Source organism: Manihot esculenta, chromosome 10 (genome assembly GCF_001659605.2).
Source record: "Manihot esculenta cultivar AM560-2 chromosome 10, M.esculenta_v8, whole genome shotgun sequence".
Classification (NCBI taxonomy): domain Eukaryota; kingdom Viridiplantae; phylum Streptophyta; class Magnoliopsida; order Malpighiales; family Euphorbiaceae; genus Manihot; species Manihot esculenta.
In genome coordinates, this window is record NC_035170.2 from 4,929,545 (window position 1) to 4,940,726 (window position 11,182).

Below are 11,182 nucleotides of genomic sequence, written 5' to 3' on the forward strand. Positions count from 1 at the left end.
GATCGCGTAGTCTAGCTAACACTCACCTTATGGCCTGGACATACAATGCCTTGAAAACCTTTTACAAAGTGGGACTAACACTTAGTCATGTGGCATGGCTAACACTCGCCTTATAGCCTGTGCGTACAAGACCTTAGAAACTTTTTGCGAAGCGAGATTTACATCTGGATTATGAGCTTAATGGATACCCGCCTCGTGGCCTTAGCATAAAATACCTTTTAAACGTTTTGTGAATCAGGACTAACACCTGGTCATATGACCTGGCTAACACTCACCTTACGGTTTGGGCATAAAATGCCTTTAGAAACTTCTTGTGAAGCGGGACTAACACTTTGATTATAACCTGATCGATTACCACCTCGTGGCTTGGTATAAGATACTTTATTTAGTGGGACTAACACTCGGATTACAGCCAAATAAATTCTCACCTTGTGGCCTTGAGACTTTTGTTTACCGGGACTAACACTCGGTCATGTACCTGGCGGATTTCAGCCTTGTGGCCTTGAAAATTTTATTTATCGAGGCTAACACCCGGTCATGTGCCTGGCGGATTCTCGCCTTGCAGTCTTGAAACTTTTGTTTATCGGGACTAACATCCGGTCATGTACCTGGTGGATTCCAACCTTATGGCCTAGCATAAAATGTCTTTTTTTAGTGGGACTAACACATGAATTATGGCCTGATGGATTTCCACCTCGTGGCCTGGCATAAGATGCCTTGTTTAGCGGGACTAACATCCGGATTATAGCATGCTGAATTTCCACCTCGTGGCCTGATATAAGATATCTTGTTTAGTGAGACTAACATCCGGATTATGGCATGATGAATTCCCACCTCGTGGCCTGACATAAGATGTCTTGTTTAGGACTAACACCCGGATTACGACCTGATAGATTTTCACCTCGTGGCCTAGCATAAAATATCTTGTTTAAAGGAACTAATACCTAGATTACGATCTGATAGATTTCCACCTCGTGGCTTGGTATAAGATGCCTTGTTTAGTGGGACTAACATTCGGATTACGGCCTAATGGATTCTCACCTCGTGGCTTCACATAAGATGCCTTGTTTAGCGGGACTAACACCTGGATTACGGCCTGATGGATTTCCACTTGGTGGCCTGGCATAAAATGCCTTGTTTAGTGGGACTAACACCCAAATTACGGCTTGATGGATTCTCATCTTATAGCCTAGCAAAAGATGTCTTGTTTAGCAGGACTAATATCAAATTAAGGCCTAATGGATTTCCACCTTATGACCTGGCATAAGATACTTTATTTAACTAGACTAATACCTGGATTATGGCCCGATGGATTCCCATCTCGTGGCCATTAATGAATGCTCTTTAATCTTTTTAGAGAAGGCAATTCCAACATTCCTTGTTACTGAACAACATAACATATGAAAAAATACCTCGTTAACTATTATTGATAAAATTTTCTCAGATTACAAATATTCTAGGAGTGGGGAATGACTCGGCCATCTAGCTTTGTCAGGTTACAAGACCCTGGACGAATAACCTTCAAGACTTTGAATGGTCCTTTTTAATTTTCGCCCAACTTACCAGACCCGGTATTACCGCTTGTTACATCCGTCCCTTTAAGGACTAAGTCTCTTACATTAGAGACACATGATCTGACTCTTCTGTTGAACACTCGGGACATCTTCTACGATTTATTTATTTTACCATCACTGGATCCTCCTGTAATTACATGAATAATGCCTACAGGTTCACGGTCAAGGGTAGTTTCAGGAATTGTTCTTTGGGTTCGAGCCTTCTCTCTTCTCTATTCTTTCTAGCAAACTTTTAATATGTGTCGTCTCTTATTAAACTCTCGATCTTATCTCTTAGCTGTCGACACTCCTCCGTTGTATATCTGTGGTCTTAGTGAAAATGGCAGTACTTAATCTTGTCTCGCCTTTCGGCTCTCTCTGGATTGAGCTTGGGAGGCTATCTAACTTCCTTATCGTTCTTCTTGATCCACATTAGAATGAGTGTTCATGAGTCATTTAATGAAGTATAATTCTTATAATTACTTTGATCATCTCTTATTCGAGAGACTAGATAGCTTTTGTGGTCTCCTTCATATCCTCGTCTCTTTGGCTTTTGGTTTTGTTTTTAGCTCGTCCTTTTGTTTTCTCTCAATGCTTGAACTTCGTCATCCAGTTTGATGTACTTCTAGGCTTTGTCCATTAGCTATTAGTATATAGCCACTGGGTTCTTGATTAGGGAGTCTATGAAATTGACATCGCGTGTTCCTTTTTTCAATGCTTCACATGCTATCTCGTGATTTAACTCCTTCACCTATATTGCTTCTTTATTAAACTGTGAGATAAAGCTTCTTAAATATTCGCCCTCTCCTTAGCAGATCTTTCATAGGTTAGAGGAGAATTTTTTAGGAGGTATACAAGTAATAAACCTGAATTTAAATAACATAGCAAAGTGTATAAAGTTCTAAATTAAAGTTGGGCTCAGATGTTAGTACCATTTTTGAGCCAAACCTGTGAGTGTTGTCAGAAACACTTAGCACAACACGATGTCGTTGACATCTTGAAGCTGCATGGTCATCCTAAAGATCGCCAAGTGACTTTTGGAAGCTGTTATTCCATCATATTTGTCCAAGCTTGGGAACTTGAACTTGATTGGGAAAGTTTCTACTAAGATTTTTCTGATAAGGGGCGAGGCATCGTCCAGGTCATAGTCTTCTTCCTACTCTTTTGGGTACCTTTGAACAACTCATATTAGCTTTCAGTTGACATCCTTTGGAGCATTATTTGGTGACTCTTCTTCTTCAAACTCAGCCTTCCCTTTGATCCGTGTTTGTATCACATCTGTCTAAGTCCTTAGAGCATCAACGGAGGCTTCCTACCTTTCTCTAGGGGCCATGAATGATGCCTCCTCCTGAGTTTTGTATTGCTCGAGAGTGGCTTGCAACCTTTTGATGTATTAGAACATTTGCTCATTGTTCTTATGGCTGTGATATGCTTCGTTTAGCAAAAGAGGTGTGTTTTGTCCACTATCCGGAGTGGAAGAAATGATAGCACCCTCGTTGGTAGCAATCTTAGCAGCAGCTCGTGAATTACTGGCAATTTCAAGAGAGAAAATGGAGATTTCTATTTAAGAGAAAAAGGGATAAGAGACCGATTTTAATCCAGAAGAACAAAGAGAATTCAATAAATTTCTCGACAACGAAACTAAATGATATTGCTGAAATAAAGTTGATGATGTGGTTGAACAGAACTGCCCTGTATTTGGTCAACTCTGCAAGAAAGAGAATGTGAGGTGGCTACGGCAGCCACTTTGATACTCAAGTTAGTAAACAGAAGAATGAGACGAGTATAAGAAATTGCTTAGAACTCAAAAGTATTTTTGTAGGGAAATTACGTAGCATTTTTTCTGTGATCGTTAGCTTTTATACTATAAGAAGATGAAGTTAATTGTAATATTTTCTGGAGATCCGGCTGGTTCCGGATAATTGATAGAAAATCTCATCGACTAATTGCTCGTTGATTCCATAATTACAGGCGTAAGAGATATCTACTGGATCATATCTGCTAACAGTAACATTATGTGAAGACTCGATCTCTATAGGAGAGGACGAGCCTTGATGAAAAACCGAACGTTATGGTGTTCAGGCCTTCTTTTTTATGGGTGAAACAATGTATCAGCTTATCAAATTCTTGTCACGTGGCGCTGTCTTATAGTAACAGCTCATAACTCATTTTGAGCGATTATTGTTACATCAGATACCTTTTTATTTGACATTTATTTAGAATTTTTTTTTCATCAACATAATTTACTTATAGAAAATATTTTAATAAATTATTTTAATATATATATTTCTATTATATTCAATTCCACGTGAAATTTAAATTCGGGACTAGCCTAAAAAAACAATTTTAATAGTCTCAACCGTAAATTCATTGTTAAAAAATAACATGTTTTCTATATTTTGATTGTTATATTAAAAAATAATGTTAACATATAGAATTCATGTATAAAAAATTTATTGGTATTAATAATATTTTTAAAAATATAAAAAAAATGATATCCACCCTAAAAAAAGTAAATGATTTTCATTAAGAAAGGGTTTATATCGCAAATTGTTTAGTATTTAAAAAATAAAAATAAAAACAATATATTTTATGGAAAAATGTTTTCTACCATGAATTATTATTGATGGAATATAGATTCACCCCCACAATAATGGAAACCAATATGCTGTTTTACCCAACAGAAGAGTGTGGATGCTACCAGTAGCTGTGAATATCATTATTAGCTTTGAATTTATCATCCATACAATAACAATAATAAATTTTAATATCAAATTAATTAGGTGGATTATTAGGATAGCAATGACATCAGCCAAGTTGAATTTTGAAAATTTTGAGTTTGATTTATTAAAATTTTTTATAACTTCAAATATAAATAAACTCAAATTTATTTTGTTGAAAATATGAGGAAAGATAAAATAATTTTTATTAAATTAGATTTTAAATATCTAAAGGACAAGTGGATTCATTAAAATTTTAATGAGTTTTAATTTAAAAATAATTAATTTTAGTTAGATATTTATATTTATAAAAAGAAATGATAATAAAGAAGAGTATGAGGAATGCAAATAAGTGTCTTGGCATTTGGTGAGCAGAGAATGGGCTGGCTTTGTAATAAGTTATATGGATGTTTGTAGGGGGACACCACAACAACTCACATTCAAGATAACCAAACTTTCTCCAGCCTCCTTGGCTTCTCTTTCTTCAACTTGCTGGTTTTGTCACAATCCCCCTCTCCTTGCTACCCTTTAATTCATATCATTTCTCGGTTTACACTCTATTTAGAATCATCAATGATAACCGTTGGGTCTCGTCCCCTCCTGGGCGGAGTCTGGGCCCACGAAAGCGAAATCAGCTCAGAGCTCAAAACGCACCTAGACAGGCCTATCTAGCAAGACGGGATCCTAGGACATTGATCAGGCCGGACCGCGTGCAAGCCTAGGATCGGCAAAAAGAAAGCCAGTCCGATGATGGGACATGAGGAGGGGTGGCATGTCCGGTCTTTTCGTAACCTCATTCGCACGCGTACTGAGCAGAATTAAATGATCGTCTGATATAGATAAGAAAACTGACACTACTGTACGTACGGACCTACCCGACAGAGACGGGTGTCACAGTAGCAGGAAAACCGTTAGACGTCACTAGTAAGCAAAAAGAAAAATAAAAGGAGAATGGACCCTTCTTATAGACCAAACTTAAAAAAACTATCATAAAATCCTATTTCACTAGATTCAGAACATCAATTAATAATTCAATTTTTTTTAATTTAAAAAAAATATTTTAAAAAATTAAAATGATATATAATTTTATAAAAACTCATTTGAATAAATAATTGAATAAACCAATTGCCCATATCATGTCACATCTACCTCCTATTGTTAGATCACATGTCATTGGATCCTATGCTTCTTTGTTTTGGGTTCCCAATATTATATAATTTCTTTCATTGTGCCTTCATAATTATGAGTTTTTTTTTTTTTTTTCTCAAGAACAATTATGAGTGTAAAAGAAGAGGGTTTTCCAATCCATCTCTCTGCAAATTTAAGGTTTAGATTTTTTTTTTATATATTTCAATCCTAATGTTTTTATTTTCCTTTATAATTGGGTGTAATTATAATTTCAATTTGAAATCAATATCTAAAACTAAAATTTTATACACGTGACATGTTATTTAAAATTAAATTTATTTTTTTAACTATTTAATTTAAAATATTAAAAAAATGTAATTACACATAGATATGTAATTATATAATTAATTACATAATTACTGTTCTTATTTGTTATGATTCTGGATACCTATAGAAATAGCATATTATATTATTTTTAAAATATAAAAATTGATTTATTGAAAGCATAAAATTTGTAATAAATACTAGTATTGTCAAGGCGATTTTCCATAAATGTTATGAAAGTAACATCACATTCTTATTGTTTCCCCCTTCCAATTAAAAATGAAATTTTCTCACATATTTGAAAATAATCACACCCAAAAAAATTTGTAATATAATTTTTAAAATTTTAATAAAACAATTTAGTGCTTAATTTTTTTAATTAACAAAATAAATTTTTTTATTAAAATTACTACAAGACTATTATAATTTAGTCATTCAAACTTTACTTTTTATAATAATTTAGTCTATTTAATTTTAATAATTTATAATAATTTATTTAATTTAGAGTTTATTAAAGATAAATTTAATGAAAAAACTATTTTATTAATAAAATAAAAATTTATAAATAAAATTATTTAAGATTAAAATAATAAATTAAATTATGAATTTTGTCAAATTTTAAATACTACAATATAAATTACTCAAAATAATTATTTTTATTGATTGATATTTAACATGATAGTAGGTTTTCTGCGCCAGTCGAAAGAGAGAAATAAGGTTTAGTATTTTAAAGTTTAATCAAAGTATTACAATTTTTATTTTTTTAATAATAATTATTAAATAATCTAAATAATAAAAAGTAACAAAATCTTAATTTGAAAAAAGTTACAAAAAAATTTAAAAAATACTTTATAATTCATATATCTATTCATATAAAATTATCCAAAATATTTGGTGCGATTTGTTAATATATAATATTTTTTTTTATAATTAGTATATAGTATTCTAGTGTATTTTAATATGTAATATTCTAGTAAATTCTAGTATATTTCTTATTAGTAGTTTATAGGTTCTAAGCATTCTATAAATAGGTATTATGTGTATATTGTACATCTACACTTTTTTCACAATATGATATATAATACAAGTTAAGTATTTTCATTAAAAGCAAGCTGGGATCAGAGCGGGTTATTTAGCCTCTTCTTTTCTCCCATCTTGAAAAATCTCCTTAGGTCAGGAAATGGCACCAGTCGGCTCCGATGAGAGATGTCTCCAAAATGATTGTCGACGACACCTTGATGTTACAAAACTCAGATAATCCGGCGATGGTTCTCGTCCCTATTCAATTAAACAACATCAATTACAAAGGCTGAAATCGAACGATGAAAATTTCTCTCGGTGCAAAGAGCAAGCTCGCATTCATGGAAGGGAAACTCGCCCTACTTGAGGACGGATCTGAAGAATACGAGAAGTAGAAACGATGCGATTACATGGTGACGTCATGGATCCTCAACTCTATTTCGAAGGACCTAGTCGGAAGCTTCCTTTATGCCACCACCACACGAGAACTCTGGCTCGAATTAGGAGAATAATATGGTGAAAGCAACAGACCGATGATCTCTCAAATCAAGCCAAGAATAGTGTCAATCTCCCAAAAGAATCTCTCGGTAACGACGTACTACAGGAAATTGAAGCAACTATGGGACAAATTAGCCAACATTGTATCAATGCCTCCATGCAGTTGCGGATCAGAGAAGCTCGCAATAGAAATTCACAATGTTGATCATCTGATGCAATTTTTGATGGGGTTCAACAATACCTTTAATCAAGTTCGCAGTCAAGTACTAATTCTGAATCCATTACCGACGGTGAACAAAGTCTTCTTGATGGTTCTGCAGGTAGAGTCTCAAAAGAAAGTCCAAACCAACCTCACAGAGCACATTGAGGTAACTGTTTTAGCCATCTGATCGCAAGGCAACAGGCGAGATTATAGGAAGTATGATGTGAGGAAGGGCCACTGTGAATACTAAAATTTAGATCGACATACACAAACGGGATGTTTCAAGCTGATCGGCTATCAAGAATGGTTCAAGAACAAGAACAAGCAATTCACCAATCTAGGGACATTCAAACCAAGATACACAGCTCACATCTTGCACACTGAAGGTCACAGTGTAGAATCGGTGCTAGATCGATCACCACCACTGAATTAAGCAAAATAGAAGAAGTTAATACAAAGATAGAACTAGTGCTGCAAGAAAGCGGTTTCTATAATAAATACAATTAATTCGCGTTCAGCTTACTCTTACAATCCAACAGATTATTCTGGTAATAACTTCAGCCCTTACCATTTCAATCATAAAATTTCTTCAGTTTTTGCTTGTTGTAATATGATAACGAGAACAGAGGCATGGATCATTGATACTGATGCATCAGATCATAGTACACCGTACAAGCATCATATGATATCTATATGTTCTGCCTCTGCACCAATAACTATGCATTTGACGAATGACTCTTCCACACAAGTCTTACACACTGGAAATGCTGCATTGTACACACATATGAAATTAATTGATGTTCTCCTTGTTCCTGATTTTAATATAAATATTTTATCTGTGGCCAAATTGCTTAAATATACCAACTTGACAGCACAATTTTATTCATCCTGTTGCTTCTTTCAGGACTAGAAGACTAGGTCTATTATAATGTTGGTCGAATAATCAATAGGTTATACATTTTAGACAATAATAGTTTTTCCATTTCCAATATTCAGTCCTGTGTTGACACTATTTATAATAAAGTTGCTTCAAATCTCACCGTAAAAGCTGTTGAGTTTCAAAATTACAATAAAGAAACTGCATCTCTTGCAAATTCTATAATAAAAATTCCCTTATCTGTTCTTCGTGCTAGATTAGGACACTCTTCTTATCATAAAATATCTCATATACCTGTACTTAAGCAAATTGTTGATACTAATCACACATGTGCCTTATGTCCTCTAGCTAAAATCTAGGGGAGAGCATTTTTCGGTTTAAACCGAAAAACCGAACCGAACCGATTAATTTCGGTTTTTCGGTTCGGTTAATCGGATTGATCGGTTTGGTTCGGTTAGTATATTTAAAATTATTCGGTTTTCGGTTCGGTTCGATTTAAACGTGTTAAATAACCGATCAAACCGAAAAACCGATTTAGTTGATGCCCGAGCCGTCCCTGAGCCTGGCCTATCGTACCCAACCCAACCCAGCACCCCAACCCAGAATGTAATGAAGTCCATCCCTTTCGCAGAAACCCTCATTCTCCTCCAAGAAACCCTCCATCCCGTTCTGGCGTTCTCCAACATTCTCCTCCAAGAAACCCTCCATCCGTTCTGGCGTTCTCCAACATTCTCCTCCAATCTCCCGATTCCCCCCCCCCCCGAACCCCTATTCTCCCAAATCCCGATTCGTCCCCCTGACCTCTCCACACTCTCATAGTCGAATCCGAATCCCTAACAAATCAATCATCAAATCCCATTAATCTCTCTCTCTTTCACGTCGATCGTCAATCTTTTTCTCGTCGACCGCCGACCGTCGACCATCAACCTCTTTCCCGTCGATTTGCTGAGTTTCGCCGCCGACCATGGACTGATCTCTTGAGAGCAGAGGTACTACCGCTTTTGGCAATTTGTGTTACTTTTAATATTTGTTTGTCTTGGGTTGGGTATAGGTTTCTGGTATGGGTTCATGTATATTTGGGAAGGAAATTAATTCCAGGCATTTGCCTCAACCAATTATGCAACATGTTTACTGTTGATATTCGTCCAGAGGTGAATAGTTGATCTTTTGAAATTATAGTTTTTGCTTCTTGAATTATGTTTAATTTATATCATCAGTTAAGCCACAAGATTATGAGGAACGAAGGTGTTTGGGAAGCTAGAAACAGAGGGAAAGTGAGGAACGAAAGAGGGAAAAAAAAAAAAAAAAAAAGCAAAGTGAGGAACGAAAGGGGCAGCTGCAACTCCGCCATTTCGACAGATTTCGGTTTATTAAATTATTTTGTTGAAATTAGAAATAAAAAATTAAAAAAAAATACAGATTTCGGTTTAAACCGAACCGAACCGAACCGAACCGATTTTTATCGGTTCGATTCGGTTCGGTTATACCTTCATAATCGGTTTATTCGGTTTTATAAATTTTAACAAATCGGTTTTCGATTTTATCGGTTCGGTTCGGTTCGAAACCGAACCGACCGATTGCACAGCCCTACTAAAATCTCTAGATTACCCTTTCACAATAATAATACTGTCACTATCAACCCTTTTGACCTTGTGCATATGAATTTATGGGGACCATTTTCTATTCATTCTATCACTAGTGCTAGAGTTTTTTTAACCATTATTGATGATAAAACTAGAGCAACTTGGACCTATATACTTAGGTTTAAAGATCAGACATATTTTGTTTTGACATCTTTCATTCAGTATGTCAATACACAATTTAGAACAAAAATTAAAAATATAAGATCTGACAATGGAGGAGAACTTCTTAATAAAAGGTGTGCTTATTTATTTTCTTTTCACGGCATTGTCTATCAAACTATTTGCCCTTATACATCTCAACAAAATGGCATTGTAGAAATTAAACATAAGCATCTTCTCAACATGGTTAGGGCGATCCAATTCCAAGCTCAATTTCCAAAAATTTATTGGTCTGAATATATATTGGCTGCTACCTACATCATTAACATAATACTAGTTAAAGCTTTAGGTTGGTTAACTCTCTTTGAAGCTTTGTTTCATAAACAACCTAATTATGATCACCTAAGAACCATTGGTTGCCTATGCTTTGCCATTAATCACAGTCTTCAAAAAAATAAATTTGATCCTAGATCTGCCAAATGTATTCTCCTTGGATACTCCACTATTCAGAAGGGATATAGATTATAAAACTTAGACACAAAGTAAATCTTTGTCAATAAAGATATTCTTTTTCATGAATCTATTTTTCTTTCCAACATCATCCTTCTCAGGAGCCTTCTATTTCAGATCCTATTCTCCCTATAAGTTTGCCTGATGATGCATCAAGTTCTTTCTCTAATTTTCAAGTTTCAACACAATCTGATTATGTTTTCCAGTCACATTCATAAAAACAGGTCATTTCTCCTACTCTACCTTTAAGAAAGAGCACTAAAATTCATAATAAATCGTCTTAGATGCAAGATTTTGTGAATCATTTATCCAATGCTTCTAATTTTGATTTGTCTGTTCACTTTATACCTTCACATCACACTTACCTTAACACAATTTCTCATATTCATGAACCTTAGCACTTACACTCAAGTTTCAAGTGACCCTAATTAGGTTGAAGCCATGCATCATGAGCTTTTAGCTCTTGAAAAGAATGGAACCTGGATACTTACTGATCTTTCAAAAGGTAAAAAGACCATTAATTCTAAATGGGTATACAAGGTTAAGACTAAGCCCAATAGGGAGGTTGACAGATATAAAGCTCATTTAGTGGCTAAGGGGTATAATCA